The sequence below is a fragment of the Sus scrofa genome, chromosome 16 (assembly GCF_000003025.6).
Source record: "Sus scrofa isolate TJ Tabasco breed Duroc chromosome 16, Sscrofa11.1, whole genome shotgun sequence".
Lineage (NCBI taxonomy): Eukaryota > Metazoa > Chordata > Mammalia > Artiodactyla > Suidae > Sus > Sus scrofa.
The window spans coordinates 71,918,521-71,936,228 of NC_010458.4; the positions used below are offsets into that span (position 1 = coordinate 71,918,521).

The following is a 17,708-nucleotide window of genomic DNA, read 5'->3' on the forward strand; positions in this document are numbered from 1 at the left end:
GGCTGGATTCCATTTGAGAGCAGAGAGTGACTTAGAATGGGGGGGGCCTCTTTCAGGAGCCTCTGATAAACTGAGTCTCTACGACTGCACTCCTTTATCTCAGAGAGCTAATGGGAGAGAAGTATAAAAAAAATTCAGCCAAGCCCAGGGCAGCAAGGGGTTCCAAGTGCAGAGGCCACAGGTCAACCACAGAGAGGCCTGGAAAAGACTTCCTGGAAAGGAGGCATGTGAGACACCTCAAAAGATGGGTTAGATTCGCTCTCAATAGTCAAAGGAATGGAAGCAGGGACAGAGTACCAGGCAGGGACAACTTGAGCAACGCACAGAGGTGTGGGGGAGTTCCCATCGTGGTGCAGCGGAAACAATTCCGACTAGGAACCATGAGGTTGTGAGTTCGATTCCTGGCCTCGCTCAGTGGGTTAAGGATCTGGCATTGTCGTGAGCTGTGGTGTGGGTCATCCTGTGTGGCTGTGGCTGTGGTGTAGGCCGTCAGCTGTAGCTCCGATTCGACCCCTAGCCTGGGAACCTCCATACACCGTGGGTGCAGCCCTTAAAAAGCAAAATAAATAAATAGAGGTGCAGAGGTGGGAAGGGGAGGCAGTGATAGGAGTGGTATAACCAGAGGTGTCCTTTGGAAAGCCATCTTTGGGGCCTTGTGTGGAGGAGAGCAGCCCAGCGGCTGGGAGACCATTCGTTAGACAAGCTCACAGTTGTCCCTGGATCTGGATCTGGGATATGTAAGCCGAGGGAGGAGAGGTGGAGAAAAGAGAAGAAAGACACAGAGGGAAGCCAGAAACCAAGGAAACAGCCCAACATGCTGTGGGGAACAAGAGAGGGAGGCCGCGGTGAAGCCAGGGGTTATCACCTGGGAACCCAGAGGCAGGAAGAGGCCAAGGCCAAGGGACATCTCCTGGCCCTCTGCTCAGTTAGGTGACCACTGAGCAGACCCTTCCCCAGCCCAGCTGCTGTAGCCGTTAACAGAACATGCGTTTCCTTCTGTGGGATGGTCCCACCCTTCCTCCCAGCCACCACCACCTGCTGAGCTGCAGCCACATCCCTCTTGTGGCTTTCCCCGTTGGGATGGCCATGGACCTTGACCTGGATATGGCCATGGGTGGGGATGGGAGGGCCTGATAGGAGAGCAGAGCCGGTTGGGGGATGGCACAGAGATCCACATGTCCACTTTCCCGCACATCTGGTATCCGTTCCAAGCCCGTACCACACACACACACACAATTCCAAATCACCGCCAGGTGTAGTCACAGGGACCCACACGCTCTCTACCCAGAATCAGAAATATACATACACGTTGTTGCCCCCAGAGAGAAAAAAGATCAGGCCTCAAACACACAGCAGGTCACCCACAGAAAGACAGACGTTGCTGTTCACAGATGCTGGCCACACAGGAAGGGCTTCACGCAGGTACCCAAGCTTGTTTTTCACACCCACTCGCTGGGGCACGTGTGAGCTCACGCTCTTCTTGGCACACAGCCTTGGTACACAGCATGTGACACCGGGCCCTGTGACCTGCCTGTTCTGTATATATCCTTCTTTGATAGGAGGGCAAACAGCCAGGCTGTCTGGAGGCTGGTCCTTGGGTCTAACTGCCCGACTTGAGCTCTGGGGAGGCAAGGCCAGCTCCATGGAGGGGTGGGATCAGCCTTGCACTGGAGCAGAAGCTCTGGGGCAGGTCTCCTGGGGTCATGAGGCTCAAGGTGAGTGAAATGTAAAGATACAGGAGCGAGAGAGAGTTTGTTTTGTTTTGTTTTGTTTCCTTCGAAAGACTCCATTCTGTTCTGCTCGCTTGTCTTGGGTCGTCTAGTAGCTGGCAGTGAAAGGGTTAACAGCATCAGCTGCTGCCCCCTCACCTCCGAGTTGGGCCTGGAAAACCTGAGCCCTGGGGGTTGCCCCGGGGAGTCAGGCTCACTACCTTCCTGCTGCCTTTCCCCTGTTCCCAGGATAAAACTCCCCCTGTGAGTGAGATGGAAACCTAACTAAGATGAAATTTGTCAGGCTTCTCAGATGCCCCTTCGTTGCTGTCACCCTCGTCAGCAGCTGCCACCAGATCCATGGTCATCCTTGCCTCTGCCTGAGGCCTGCCCCCTGCACACACACCACCCCCCCAGGGGGGGTGCGGATGGAACGTGCTATGTTCTCGTTCCCATGGGCCAAGGCGCCTTCGCCTCACTGGCTCTCAGCCTCCCGTCCTTCCTACTTGGGAAGATATTTCAGGAACCAAGTAAGATTTAAGCACACCCAGATCCTGGCCCAACAGCTGGCACCCGGGGGGTTCAGGCCCTATTCCCTTTCTTCCCCTCATCCCTGCCCCTCCGGGGGTCCCCTCTCCCATCTTGGGGTCCAGGTCAGCTGGAGAGCAATATTTGCATAGACATGAGACCTCACCCTGGGGAAATTCCCCCTGGTGACCAGGCTTCCTTTCTGAGGTCAGGCCACATCATCAGACACGGCTCCTTCCTCTCCAGCCCCCCGCCCCCCAGCCTCCTACTGGCATTGGCCCTTCTCATCTACCCGGTGTAGATCCAGGCGCACAGATTTAGTCCCCTCCTTGGGTCCTCGCCCCGACCAAGAGGGTGTGAGGGCAGAGGGTGGGCTGGGGATCTGGAACTAAAACAGAAGGGAACAGAGGAAAGGGCCAGAGGTGTTCTGGAAGCCTAGTACTGTTAGCTTGACAACTGCCTTTGTGACCCGAGGCACACACCCCCGCCCCATGGGGGTAGGGGGTGCAGCTTGATTTCTCCTTCTGTCCAGCCAGGGGGGGTTGGTCTGGATACTCTCTAGGTTTTGTTTCCAGAGTTGATAGGCTAAGAAGCCACTTCCTTTAGCAGCACAGTCTTGCAACATGTGTCCTTGGATCTTCTTCCTTTGCCAAGGATCTTGTAACAGAATGCCCTGTGTCTGTTTCCTCCGAAAGCACAATTTTACAAAATGTGTCCCGGAATTCCATTTTTTCAGACGTTGACAGAATGACACGTACCTCATTCCCCTTGCAGTGACTTGGTTTGGGTTTTCATTTTTCCCTTCACACATCAGCTGATATCCTGTGACCGAGTGCTGCCTGCTGAGATCTGTCGTCTGCATGGTCTCTGGCCCTGGTACTGAGAAGGCACCTTCCCTGGTACAAATAGGAAAATATGTGAGGTCCCCGTAACCACCTGCATCAGGATCAACTCTTAGCAAAGAACTTGGAGAGCAGTGGTCCCACCTTTCAATCACCTGGGGAGCTTTGAAAGTACCGATCCCAGGCCACATCCCCCTGAGATTTTGTGGTTATTATTCCGGGAAGGGCCTGGGCATTTGTGTTTTTACAAAGCTCTCCAGGTGATTCTAATGTGCAGCTTGGATTGAGAACCACTGATCTAAGGCCCCTGCCCAAGACCAAATGGATCAGAAGACGCGGATGGATGCTAAAGTGGACAAGAAACACCCAGCCTGAGAGAGTCTGTATCAAGTCATCCTAATGGGCACCTCTTCTACATCCACAGCTATGCCCAGGGCTATGAATGGGCAAAGAGAATTGGCCCCTTTTCACAAAGGAGGAAGGTGAGAGACAGAGAGAGGAAGTTTCTGCTGAGGTCACACAATGAGTCAGCCACAGCTAAGGGCCGGGCACCTAGTGGATGCTTGTAGAGCAACAGTTGTGGATGCGTTTTTGCAACAGTTGTGGATGTGATGCTCGGGTGACCCAGGGAAATATTAGCTCACTTGGTGCCTCTCGCTGGTTCATGACCATGAGTTCTCCTTGGCTGCCTGTATTACTTGGGAGTCGGAAGACCCAGCTTAGGGAGTTTGGGCTTCTCAAACTCTATGGAGTATGAAGACCCCCCTTGAATGGTTGTTTAAAATGCTGCCTCTGGGGCCCTACCCCTAGAGAGTCTGATCTCTTAGGTCTAGAGTGGGGCCAGAGTCCTGGCTTAGGTTCTAATGGCTTTGGGGGAGCTCGCAACAGAACTAGTAAATCAGGAAACCCACAGAGTCAAATCCATTCCTTCTCTAAAGAAATACTGATTGACTCTTATGAGACTGGTTCGATGCTGTTTCCACACCATCAGCAACATGACCAGAGCTTTCAGGGTGGGAGAGGAAATCAAGGGGAGTGGGGAGAGTTAGATAATTAAGTAGCAAAGAGTGGGCCTGTGTCTGTCCAAATTTCACCCATCTTTCAAGGTTCCGCAAAGGCTTCATCTCCGTGGGTAATCTCTGGAGATATTAATTCCCTGCCATTGAACTCCAGCTGTGCCACTTAGTAACTGTTGGCTTAAACCACTGTGAGCCTCAGTCTCCTCACCTGTAGAAGAGCAATCTCATAAGGTTTGGATGAGGAAAGCATAAAATGCATTTAGATGCACTTACGACCGTGGCTGGTACAGGCTAATCTTAAGTATTAGCTATTAGTGTTCTTATTTCCTGACCATCTTGGCCTGCTCTGATTTCTCCTTCCTCTGAACTTTGGAACTTCCTTACAGTGTCAGAATGGAAGGCCCCTTGGTGATTATCCAGTCTCACTCCTTCATGTTAGGAGGGGAAGCAGAGGACCAGAGGGGGGAAGGGACTTGTCCAGGGCCACACAGCAGAGCCAGGACTCAAATCTCAAGTCTTCTGATGCCTGGTCCAAAGGCTTCTTCTTCCTTGATGTCTATTCCTTGGCCTGAATAAGCAAGGCAAGTTCAGGAGAAACCATGGCTGGAAGAAGGAAGGGGAGGGGGGAAGGCAAGAGACAATTTTCAGCAGGGAAAACCTAGAGCTAATCTCCCACCATAGTGTGCAAGCCACACGTGCTTACAGGCGAGTCCGGCTCATGGGGGTCCTGATCCTGGAGGCTCCTTAGCCCTTCAAGCTCCCTCTGCCACTTAGGACTCCAGGAGCAGGAACCAGCCCAAGGTGGGCTTCGTGAATTCACAGAAGATCTGTCATTACTGGGGCTTCTGGAGATAAAATATCATGTGTGAGGGAAATATCACGATCCAGAAACATTAAGACTGAATTACATATTATCCTGATGATGAATCTGAAACTCCATTTCCTCCAGGAAGGGGCATTCCTCAATTTCACAGAAGGCTCTGGCTGACTCAGGGGGTTAATGCCAGGCCACTGGGATGCTTCGCAAAGGGAGCCAAGAGTGAGCTCTCTCTCCCTGATGCTGGGTCCTGCCACCACCCCAAGTGCCTCTTTTTGAGCTGTTGGGGACATGAGCTAGGGAGGCCTTGCAATTTGGTATCAGAGGGCGGAGACGGCACACATGACAGTGTGGATAGGAGAGTGGAGATTTTTACTCCCTGCAGAGGAAAGAATTTAGGCGTAGGGAAGCGTGTCCCCCTCTGTGCCTAGCTCAAGGACCCGTGTCGTTAGTCCTGCAGAAACTTTCTGCGCGGTTGGGGGTGGTGGTTCTGCCACGTATGGCTATTCAAACATTTAAAAGTGGTCCGTGCACCCCGGGGGGCTGAGTGCAGTGGGAGAAAGAGCACTGCACTAGGAGTCAGGATGTCTCTCGATTTAGTCACTTGGAGAGTCACTTCCCCTGTCTGGCCTTCCCTCCCACATGTGTCGAGTGAGGCTGTTGGGCCAGGAGGTCTCTCTAGCATTTCCTGGGCGATCTCCATCCAAAGGGCACAGAAGCAGGTGAGGGGCCGATTCAGTGGACTCCCCCCTCCCTCACCCCCTGTGTCCTGCCTCCCCATGCCCTGCCCAGGGTTGATGTGGCCCCTTGATTCCTGGCCCCATTGTTCCAGCCCCATCTCTGTCTCCGTCACTTCCCCTGGCTTGCTTCCAACTCCGTGGTCCACTCATAGTGAACCATTTTCAGTTTCCTGAATTCATTCTCTCTTCTCTTTGCATATTCTGTTCCCTTTGCTGAGAACACCTTTCCTTATGCTCTTGCCTGGCTACTTGCAGGTATCATTTAAGGCATCTCTTCCTTGAGGAAGACTTCCCAGATCTCAAATCCTGGCCAGATGCTGCTTTAACCGGCTCCTGCAGCTCCCTCTATTCCTCCTGCCCAAATACCTCTCTAACATACTTTAATTACCTATTAATTTCCCTAGGGTTCCAGAGTAATGCTATCCAAGAGAATTTTCTGTGATGATGCAGCTGTTCTATATGTGTGCAGTCTAACGTGGCTACTGAGCACTTGAAATGTGGCTCATGCTACTGAGGAGCTGAATTATTAATTTTAATGCGTTGTTATTTATGTATGTATTGATTGGCCTTTTTAGGGCCACACCTGTGGCATACGGAAGTTCCCCGGGTAGGGGTTGAATGGGAGCTGCAGCTGTCAGCCTACACCACAGCCACAGCAATGACAGATCTGAGCCATACCTTCGACCTACACCACAGCTCGTGGCAATGCCGGATCCTTAGCCCACTGGGCAGGGCCAGGGATCAAACCTGCATCCTCATGAATACTAGTTGGGTTCATTACCACTAAGCCACAGCAGGAACTCCAAGTTTATATTTAAATAGCCACATGTGGGCTGATGACTACTGGACTGGACAGGGGAGCCCCAGAGTCTTTGAGCTCTAAGTGGGCAGGAAATGGGTCTGACTAGTCCATCCCTATGTCTATGATGTTGTGTAAGAATAAAGAAACCCCAGAATCAGGCAGGAATGATGGAGAAAGTCCAGCTCATCTCGATGGTCCCCATCCGTCCCCTACCCAGGCATTTTTTCAGCAAATGATGAACTGAGACCTTATATTTGTAAGCAGTCAATCGTTTACAAGGGATGTCTGTAAACTCTCTCTCTCTCTCTTTTTTTTCTTTTGGCTGTGCCCGCAGCATGCAGAAACTCCTGAGCCAGAGATCAAATCTGCGCCACAGCAGTGAGCCAAGCCACAGCAGGGACAATGCTAGATCCTCAACTGCTTGGCCATTGGGGAACTCCCGCTACAGATTTATTTTCACTACCATCACAGGAGGTGGGCAAAACAGGACGCACTGTCCCCATTTTGCAGCAAGGGATCACTGAGGCTGAGGATGGGGAAGCCAGGCTCAGGAGTTAGCACAGAGCGGCGAGGCTCATTGGTGGGGGGGTCTCTAGGGTCACTCAACATCCCAGCAAGACCCAGCACAGAGGGAAGAAACAGGCTTTTTCTTTTCTTTTTTTTTTTTTTTTTGAGACTAGATAAATGATGTTTATTTTTTCCATTATAGCTGGTTTACAACGTTCTGTCAATTTTCTGCTGTGCAGCAAGGTGACCCGGTGACACCTACATTACACATTCTTTTTCTCACATTATCACGCTCCATCATAAGTGACTAGATACAGTTCCCAGTGCTGTAACAGCAGGATCTCACGGCTTATCCAGAATGGGCTTTTTCCTTGCCTGTAGAGAAGCCGCAGAAACTAAGTGGAAACAGATGGGATACGAACCAGGGGCAGGAGGATGTGGCTGGCCCTCCGGTGATTTCCTCAGGACCCTGGGCGCTGGAATCCCCCACCTCTGGCCAAGGAAGGGATGGAGATCCTTAGGCGGAAAAACGGGGTGGAGGTGGGGGGCAGGGGGAGACGGGGGGGGGTGCTGGCCGGTTGTCTCTGCCCCTGTATCACTTCCCAGTCCAGCCACAGAGTCATCGGGCTTCCGGCTCTTCCCCAGAGCCCCCTCCCCTTGCTGGAATTCACAGCGAGGGAAAGCCAGGCTGGGAAGGGGCAGGTGGGGAACTGACAGAGAAGGGCCCTGTGCCCTGCCAGGGGGCGGGATGGGGCCCCAGCCGGGCCCTGGGCTGCCTCGCCTCCAGCCTGGGGAATTCCCCTCCCGCCGAGGCCTCAGCCTCTCCTTCCTGCAGAAGCGCAGTCAGCCAGGCAGCCTCCGCGGCCCGCAGCCTCTGCAGGCACCGACCCAGCTTGTCCTGCCCTCCCCCAGGTGAGTGATCCGGCCCCGGCCCCCAGGGGGGGTGTGAGCCAGGACGAGGAGGGGACCCTCCCAGCTCTGGGCCACACATCACCCGGGCCCTGGCTTTCCACCCTCCCAGCTCCCTCTCCCCGCCAGGGCTTGGGCTCCGGGCCTCTCCACCTGCCTGCCTGGCCTCACCCTCTTGCCTTCTCTTCCTCCATTTCCGATTTCCTCTTCCTGCCCTCCTCTTCTTGCCCAGCCTTCTCAGCTCGCCTTTTTCTCTCTAGTCCCTGCCAGGTTTTCCAAAAGGAAGGAAAAGAACGATCAATGTTGGGCTTATCCTTTTCCCAAGACGAGGGAGTAGGCGGGCAAGGGTGAGGGCAGGTGTGTGTGTGTGTTTGTGAGCATGTGTCAGGTCCCCCCTGGTGCCTGTGTGTGGGACCGTGGGAACGAAAGTGTGTGAGCCTGTTTATGTGTTTGTGAGTATGCCTGTGGGTGTCTGAGTGTGTCTGGGTTGTTCCATGAATACGTGTCTGTGAGGGTTGGCGGGTGAGTGTGTGGGCTTGGGGTGATCTGAGGCTAGATAGGGAGACCAGGTGGGAGTCTGCCCCTGCCTCCCTTGGGATCACCCCTCAAGGTCAGGGCCAAAGCACCTGTCGCGGGGGCGGGCTCTCCCACCTGCTCTCCTCCAGAGCCAGCTGGACCTTTCTGTGGTCGGGCCTCTAACAGAGAGAGCGAGCCTGGGGCGTGCAGTGAGGCAGCCTCCTGTTTGATCACAAACAGCCCAGATTTTCCAAAGCTGGTGAGAGGCCCACCCCAGGGAAGTCCCTGGCGAGGAGGGGCCAGGAGGAGTGGAGGCCGAGTCACCGTCACAACAGCTTCTGGGCTGGAGAAGAATGAAGGGCGCAGAGGGAGGGGCCCTGAAGAGGGAGCACGGAGAGGACTTGGGGTGAGGCGGAAGGAAGACTGCTCGCAGGGGCCTGTCAGGGCTTCCCAGGATTAGGAAATATTCTGGTTCCCATGGGTCGGCCTCCTTCAGGGGCTGGGCTGGGCCTGGCTGACCTCTTCCCACTTCCAGGAGAGTGACAAGGGGCAAGTCTAGATCCAAACCCAGATCCGGTCAACCTGCTGAGCTGGAGACAGAGCAGCCAGAGAGAGAGGAGCTGGAGGAGGGGAGGCCTGGGGCGCCCAGGAGACTGTGGCTACATCGCTACAAGGCCAGGAATTTCTCCCAGTGTCACTTGGCCCTTTCCCCTCCTCCAGCGGTGCCCTAGGAAGCCTAGACTCTAACAGGCAGGCCCAGGGATGCAGGGGAAACTTTGGGGTGGAGAAAGAGGAAAACAGGAAAGACCATGGAGAAAAAGCTGGGAGAAATGCCTTCTAGGCCCGGTATTTCTGAGAACACCTTGTAAAGTCTGGGGCAATTTCCTCCACGGCTCTGGGCCCCGAGGTCCTCACTGGAAAAAGTAGATGAATGACCCTGCCCCCTGCCCCCTGCCCCCAACCCTCACATTGGGTCGATTAGAACTGTCGTTGCAGCTTCTCCCCAGTGCCAGGTCCTGTGGCCTTTCATTCTAGCTTCTGCACATGTTCCCACCTTCTTGGCATCGATAAGGAAACGGGAGGCCAGTCATCACAGGGTGTGAGTGGCAGGGCTGTGATCTAAGCCCAGGTCTGTCTGACTCCAGGGCCCGTATCCTAACCCGAGCATGACATGCCTCTTGGAAGTGGGACAAACTGTGACGGTGAAGCACTTACATTCCCTTAAGGTGCCGAATGAATGTGCAAAGTCATGGATTTCTCACCACCGTCCTAGCTACCCTCTCATGTAGTTATTTGGGAAGTCGAGAAATTTAAAAACGCCTTCTTGGGAGTACCCTGGTGGCTCAGTGGTTAAGAATCTGGCATTGCCACTGCTGTGGCTTGGGGTGCTGCTGTGGTGCGCTTCCATCGCTGGCCCGGGAAATTCTGCCTGCCAGAGGTCGGGCCGAAAGAAATTCTTGGGCTGAGAGTGGGAAGTGGGGCTCATAGGCTCTGCTCACTTGATTACTTTTTATCACCAAATACAAAACTGTACCTGCTACAGTCAACATCATATGCTTGACATGCATTTCTCATTTATCACTAAAATTTCCCTCTCTCTCTCTCACTCTCTCTCTCTCTCTCTCACACACACACACCCCCAACACCAAAAAGCACCTAGAATCTGCCACAGGGTTTTACGCTTTCTGAGATTGCCTCAGGCCATGGAGATGTGGGACTGGCTCTGAGAAAGGGACCCAGACCCAGGATTGCTCTTAGTTCATTAGCTGCTCACCCCTAGTCAGGCCCCAACTCCCTAAGTCATCTATTGGAGCGAGGCACCTGCTCGTTTGCTTTAGAAGCTCCATTTCCATGGCTGAGGTGTGTGGAAATAGCACGGCTTTGGAGACTTAAGTACTCTCCCAAACTCACTGTAAGACTTCTGACAAGTCCCTGGCCCTCCCTGGCCCGCTGTGGCTTCATCCCTATAAGAAAAAGGCTGGGTTTGATCCTTTCTAAAAATCCTTTAAGGACTAGCATTTTGAGGTCTCCTCTGCCTTGCTAGGTGTCAGGACTCCACAGCCTAATGCTCAAAAGCCTGAAGAGTTTAAGAGCCGGGATCACGGGGTTCCAGTGACCCACTGCCGTTTCAGACCTGGTGGAAGTTATCTAACCCCGCAGAGGCCTGTCCCATCTGTGAAGTGGGGGTGATAATAGCACTGACCTCAGAGGCTGGTTGGGAGAGAACGAGATGCGAAAAGGCAGACCTAACACATTCAGCACATACGCCACAAATGTTACCTCCGAATGATTTTAGGATGCGGCCTTCCCTCCTCTTTAGGCAGCCGATTCAGAGCGCCACGCGTATGGGTTGAGGGTTTTTTGGTGTGTGTTTAATTGCTCTCCACGTTGGTTTTAGGTGTGACTTGGGAGCAGCCTTGGAGGAGGCAGTGGAGGAGGAGGGAGTGGTAGAAAGGAAATTAGGAAGTTTCGGGCCTTCGAACAAAACAAAAGGAAACAAAACACAGGCCTTTTGATTCTCCTCCCAGGCGGGGCTTTGCACCCCCTGCCCCTCACCGTGCTTGTCCGCACTTTGGAGGAACAAGAGGTTCCCAGCTGCCACTTTCCAGAGTTAGGCTCAGCTTCCCAGTTTGGAAATCTCCTTCTAGAGCTGAGGGGCACAGGGGGTGCCAGGCTAGGGGGACTGTTTCCTACCCCGCCAGGCCCCCAGAGTTGAGGGTCCCCTATAGTTTGGGGGTAGTGTGATGGAACCGGGGGAGGTTCCATTCCTGGGTTTAACAGTGCCATTCTAGGGCGTTCCTGTCGTGGCTCAGGGGTTAACAAATCTGACTAGGAACCATGAGGTTGCGGGTTCGATCCCTGGCCTTGCTCAGCGGGTTAAGGATCTGGCCTTGCCGTGAGCTGTGGTGTAGGTTATAGAGCTGGCTCGGATCCCAAGTTGCAGTGGCTCTGGCGTAGGCTGGTGGCTACAGCTCCGATTTGACTCCTAGCCTGGGAACCTCCATATGCTGCGGGAGCGGCCCAAGAAATGGCAAAAAAATAAGGTGCATTTCTATCCACTGTATGCAATCCTTGTCTACAAACTCATATTGTTTTTTGAATGCCTACTGTGTGCTAAGCTTTGGACTTTACTTGCATGATCTCAATTATCCTCAGGATAACCGAAGGGGTAGGTAATTTTTCAGAGAGGAACAGAGGCTTAGAAAGGCCACCACCTATGAAGTAAGTGGTTCAGTGGGGGTTAGAACCCCATTAGTTAGGTCCACAACCTAAGTTCATAATGAGCCTTGACTTTCTGTAAGAAAAAAGGAGTTCCTGCTGTGGCTCAGCAGGTTAAGAACCTGACATAGTGCCCATGAGGATGTGGATTCAATCGCTGGCCTCCGTCAGTGGGTTAAGGATCCGGCATTGCCAAAAGCTGCAGCATGGGTCGCAGATGCGGCTCCAATCCTGAGTTGCTGTGGCTGTGGTGTAGGCTGGCAGCTGCAGCTCTGATTGGACCCGTAGCCTGGGAATTTCCTTATGCCACAGATGTGACATTAAAAAGAAAAAAAAAAAAGGAAAAAAAAAATCAGGACATTGCAAAGACAACACGGTACAGTGGAAAGACTGGGAGCCAACCGTGACTGGGAGCCAACCCTGGCTGCATCACTCAATGTGTGTGTGTGAGTCCTTTACTACAATGAAGACTTAGTTTATAGATCTGCCAAAGAGGGAATTGTGGTCAAGGGTCTCTTTGGCCTCTAACAAGACGGAATGTTCAGAAGTCAACGAGCCCTAAAAGGATGGAAGGGGTAGGTGTGGGCATGATTTCCAGGAGATGAGTTTTCTCACACATTGTAATTATTAAGAAAAATTATCCACAGTTCCCGTCGTGGCACAGTGGAAATGAATCTGGCTAGGAACCATGAGGTTGCAGGTTCAATCCCCGGCCTCACCTCCGAGGGTTAAGGATCCGGTGTTGCCGAGAGCTGTGGTGTAGGTTGCAGACGTGGCTCGGATCTGGCATTGTTGTGGCTGTGGCGTAGGCTGGCAGTTGTAGCTCTGATTGGACTCCTAGCCTGGGAACCTCCACATGCCACAGGTGCAGCCCTAAAAAGCAAAAAAAAAAAAAAAGAAAAAGAAAAAAAAATTATCCAAAATTAGGGAATCAGGCAAAATGATGACTCTGTGACCTTTTAATACCCATACTAGAGCATGGTCCAACAAGGTGCTTCTAGAAGTCATCTGGCACTTTGGGGAATGAAACTCTTGGCCTAATTCTTGAAGATCAGACATTGACAAAAACAGCTGAAATAGTTTGGAAACAGAATGCAAACAGCAGAGACCCTTCAGTTTTTAAAGTAAATTTCAGTGTTCATGAGAAGACTGGGGTTGGGATTAGAAGGAGGGTATTCTAGGAAAAGGCAAACTGGGAATCACAGACAAGAGTGGAAGGCAACTGGACGGGAGTGCCTGACGGGTGAGGTGACACCTGAGAGCTGTGGTATGAGCAAGTCCAAGATTCTCATTTCTCTGTACCCTTGTGGGTACCGGGCCTTGCTTGACGTTCCCATCCCCCTCCCTCCCCTCCTCTCTTCAAAATCAGGATATTTGTGTACTTATTTTCATAGTTAAAAGGAACTGGAATTAATACTGTTTTGAGAATTTGATAACCCCTTTGAAGTAACTAAAAGCATCCCGAGATGTCAGAAAGCCTGAAAGGAGTGCCCTAGGGTTAGGCATAGCTTGGGTAGGGGTGTGTGTGTGTGTGTGTGTTTACATACGGTCACAGCCAGCTGACAGAGCTGTCCTGTAAAATGAGGGCCTCTATGAAACAAATCCCCAAACCCTTTCTGAGGATGAGGGCCTGTCAGTGACTAAGTTTTCAACAGTTCCAGTGAAATGACTCTTTTGGAATACATTTTTCATAAAGCTCTATTAACCCAATTGAAAGATCTGTCCTTTATTCCAAGGTTAGGCCCTTCCACTTTTTGCAATTAAAATGTACCCTCTTTTGAATAAAAGGCAGGCTTACAAAAACAAATGTTCCTATAACCTTCTATCAAGTTACTGTTCCTTGCTGGTCTGGGAAATCCCACAGCGTGTGTGCATGATCTGGCTCACGTACAGATAGGCAGGGCAGGAGGTGGGCTCTGAATTTGCCCACTTGGGTTTGAATCTTGTTTCAGCTACTTATTGAGGTCATCTAGCCTCCCTGTGCTGTCTACATTTACTTACGGTGGAAAAAAAAAAAAAAAGACTGGGGTATAAACCCCATCTCACTAGGGTGGCTATGTGTTTGGGAGAATAAGCGTGCAAAAAACGTTGGCCCGTGACAACGTTTAAAGATTAAAGATTCTTTTAAGAGTACTTCAGCTCAGAATCTGTGAGCTCAGCTAAGAAGTTTGGGAGCAGCCTGAACCTGCACCGAACACCAGAGCCCTGAGCTCTAGCTCTCGCTTAGCTACAAACTTAGCTACAATCTTAAGTGCTTTTTGACAAGTCCCCTCCCGGTGCTCAGGCCAGTGCGCCCCTCAGCCCGAGGGAGGGGTGGGTGGTCTCTGCGGCTTGTCTCTGCTCTGACTTTCTAGCTTTCAGGGTGGCCCCAGCCCCGCTCCGGCACCTGGAGTTTCCGCAGCAGGGAGTGCCGCGAGGGGCTGCCCAGACCCAAAGAGGTCCATTTCCGAGGCGTAGAGCACGGAGGGGCCGGCCCCAGGCCTCCAGACAGGCTTTGCAGCCCGGGGCCCTCCAGCGGCGGCTGTTTACCTCGCGGCGCCCCGCCCCACGGTCCGCGGGCCGCTCAGACAGCTGCGTGATTGGACGAGCCGCCTGTCAATCGCTGGGGACTTTCCCAGGGGTGGGGCGGCCCAGCCCCCAGCACTTCCTAGTCCCGGGCCCGGTTCCCCTGCCCCGGCCCGGGATCCCGAGCAGTGCCGTGGTGCCGGAGCCTGGCCTGGGCCTCTACCCTGTCCCTGGACTTGGGGCTGGACGCGGAGAGCAGGACGCTGCCCCCCCAGAGCCCCCACCCTCAGGTAAACCGGCTTGGCGGAGCGGAGATGGACTGGGAGGAAGGGAGCCCGGGACTGGGCCGTTCCGAGCCTGGATGGGCAGGGATCTGGTGTGGAGCAGGGAGCTCAGGCCCGGCCAGGCGGCCTGGGCTTCTCCGCTCCTGGGCTCGGGTGCGCGAGGTCCCCGAACGCCGGGCGCCTCTGGGGCGGCGGGGTCCGGCTGTGGGGAATCCCTGACCCGCGCGGAGGGTGGTGGGTGCGCGTGCGCACTGCGTGGGCGAGCGTGTCTGGGAACGGCGTGCAGGCGGCGTGCAGGCGGTGTGCCCGGCTTGCAGACCCACCCGGGGTGGGGTCGTGTGTGCCGGCGTCAGTCTCTTTACAGTGTGGGAGACCGGTTTTGGAAGCAGTGTGCGCAAGTGATGGGGAGGAAAATAACTCTTTATCGGGCGCTTTCCAAGTGCTGATCTAAACATGTATTAAACTCATTTCATTGTCACGTCCATCCTCAAAATGAATATGATGATTGTTATTCGAATTTGACTTTCCGCATTTTACAGTTCAGGAAGCCGGGCCACTTGGAGGTTGGTGCCATACAGCTAGAGAGTTGCAAAGTGAGGATTTGAACTTGGGCCTTTGACTCCAGACTCCAGGGCTGTGTACTGTTTCTAATGAACATGTTTTGCCCACTGTTGGATACAGCGTCTTTGTGCATGTGCAGGGGGCTGTAGTGAGTTTTTTGGGGGTGATTCTGGGTGTGGAGTGTCTACATTCGGGTGAGTTTTTTCACTGTTCAACATTCGTCTACAAGAATGTGTGAGGCGGTGTGTATGTGAAAGTGATTGTATTATACATGCAGTAATTGTGTATGGGAGTGGGTGGGGATTTTGTGCCACCGGGTGAGATTTTGTTTTGGTTGGGGGGGACTTTTGTGGATGATGTAGAAGAATCAGCACGGTCCATCCCCACCCCTTTGCAGAATGACAGTGCAGGGAAATCTGTGGATTCCTAATGCATCATTTTTATTTCACAGTATCGTCAAAATGGAATTTAATCAGCTCTTACTCATTTTCCAAGTGAGGGCAATATGATAGAGGGGAATTCAGCATCTGATGAGAAGTCCGGAAAGAGGACTCAACATTTTTTTCATTCCTGACAATGGATACTGCCATTAGGAGGCTCGAATAGCAGTTCTGTGATGTACTGAAGTCCCCCTTTTATAGCAGAGAGAACTCAGGCGGTGAAACACCAATAACGGTGATAATAACAGCCTGCATTTACCACCACTTACTGTGGCACAGGCATGGTGCCTTGTGTTTAGCATCTCATGTAATCTTTTCTTCAGCCCTAGGAGAGAGTCATTAGTAGTAGCCTCAATTTTCGGCTGAGGTTAAGACTTGCCCAGGACGAGGAAGGCTTGAACGCTGGGGCCTGTCTCCTTTCCACTCTCCCGGCTCTGTCCTGGGAAGACCATATGATGAGGACCTGCCACTTCGTGGAAGCTCTTGGTCACTTCCCGTTTGAGGCTGCAGCTGTGAGTGTGCTGTGTTCCACATCCTTCGGTGACCCTGTTTTCGCCCACCCATGGGTGTCCACGGGTATGGCATGGCACTCCTGCTGAGGGTGGCTGTCCGCCCCTGTGCCCACATGAGGGCTCTTGGGGCCCCAGGAAGCCATGGGATCTGACTCATACCCTTACCCCTCGGCGCTGCCTGTGACTTGGGGCCCGGATGTCCTGGGTTGGGTCGGCCGACCTGATTTGAGGACCTCAACATTGTAGGAGGTCAGCTGTCTGCCTCCCGTTCTGGGGCCTCCTGGGGGCTGCTTTACTCCTGCACCTGCTGCCATCTGACCTCAGCAGCCTGCTCCCCACCCCACCCCCACCTTGGACATGCCAAGCTGCTTCTTGCCTTGGGGCCTTTGTAAGTACGGTTCCTTCTGCCTGGAACACCTTTCCCCAGCTCTTCCCATGTCTGGTTCTTCCTTATCTATCACGTCTCAGCTCAAATGTCACCTCCTCAGAGGGGCCTTCCCTGACCTTTTTATGCAAAGTAGCCCCTTTTTTCACTTTCTGTCATATTACTATTATATTTTTTTCAGATATTGATCATGCTGTGAAATGATGTTGCTTGTTTGTGAATGAGAAAGTATATGCATAGAACTTAGGGTCTGGCAGACAGTAATTTTGAGTGGTTGCTTGTCTGTTGTCTTTCTCGTTTCCTAGAATAGAAGAGTGAGAGCAAGGACCTCCTTAGCCTTCACGTGTGGCTCCCTGATAGCAGAGAAGTGTCTCGGGTCAGGCTTTGCTGGGTTCGTTCAGTGAATGAGTACCGTAGAAGAAACTAGAAAAATGATGGATTTCACAGATGAGAACACGGAGGCCTAGAGATGGGAAAGCAATGGCAGAGCCAGGGTCAGAGCCAGAATCTGCTCCCCCCCACCCTGCCAAGGCTTTTTTTTTTCCCTTCTGCTAGCAAACATATGCCGATGGTCCTCGTACCTGGTGTTGTGCTGAGAGGTGTGGACTGAGCAGACATGTGCCATGAGTGCTAGCTGGGAGGCATCGTGTGCCCGCAAGTGCTGGCAGTAAGTCTGACTGGGGTGTGGAGTACTTTGGGGGTGTCAGATGGTCAGGGGGCTTCTGGAGGGAGATGACTTCAAGGCCGAGCCCTAGCAAGGTGATGCGGTGTGCAGAGCAGAGCCTGAGCTCCTTTGGGAACTTAATAGATTAGGCAGAGGATTTGGGGTAAGGCTCTGCTGGGTTGGGGGGGTGCTGACTGGCCGAGCTAAGAAAAACTCCGGGGTCTTTACGACCCGGCAGAGAAGTGTGGGTTTTTCCCTGTTGGCAGCATTAGGAAATGATGAGAACAGCTGGTGGGCGAACCCAAGCGTGCATTAGAACCCCCCAGGTGACTTGTTAAAAAGATTACAAAACGTTCGATCCAGCTGGTGGCAGTGACGCTGATGCTGCCGCCGGTCCAGCTGCTCTTTAAGAACCCGCGGCGCAGCACACGTGCTTTGAAGTCCGGCACACCTGGCTCGGTGCCGCGCCTGCTTCCTCCCCTGGAAGACTCTCTGACATAAGTGCTGCTTCTAGAGTGGTACAGGCTAGTGAGACAGTGCGTGTGGAGCCCTCAGCGTGGGGCTGGCCGAGAGGAAAGCGCCCGTAAAGGCTGGCTGCTGAACGTCATTAAATCTTATTAATGATGCCCATCAGGCTTCGAAGGGGCTTCGGTCGGAGACGATGAGGTGGTCTGATTTCCCGTGCTCTGGGATAACTTCGCCTTTGAGCTCTGCCCTGCATCCTCTGCCACCTGTGGACCATGCGGTGT

The 17,708-nt window shown here is 53.0% G+C and overlaps 1 protein-coding gene across 13 annotated transcripts in view; it reads left to right on the forward strand.

The window, feature by feature from the left end:
- TNIP1 (TNFAIP3 interacting protein 1) overlaps positions 7,518–17,708 on the forward strand; it is a 53,932-nt gene continuing 43,741 nt past the window's right edge. For 2 of the 13 annotated variants that reach the window (XM_005672609.3, XM_021076530.1), the window contains exons 1-3: positions 14,221–14,403; positions 15,722–15,910; positions 16,157–16,298. The gene's annotated coding sequence lies outside the window, so the exon portion shown is untranslated. Of the gene's footprint in view, positions 7,877–14,201; positions 14,404–15,721; positions 15,911–16,156; positions 16,299–16,945; positions 16,963–17,708 lie in introns of those variants that run through there. The other 11 variants (XM_021076531.1, XM_021076529.1, XM_005672611.3 and 8 more) reach the window with 11 other exon arrangements.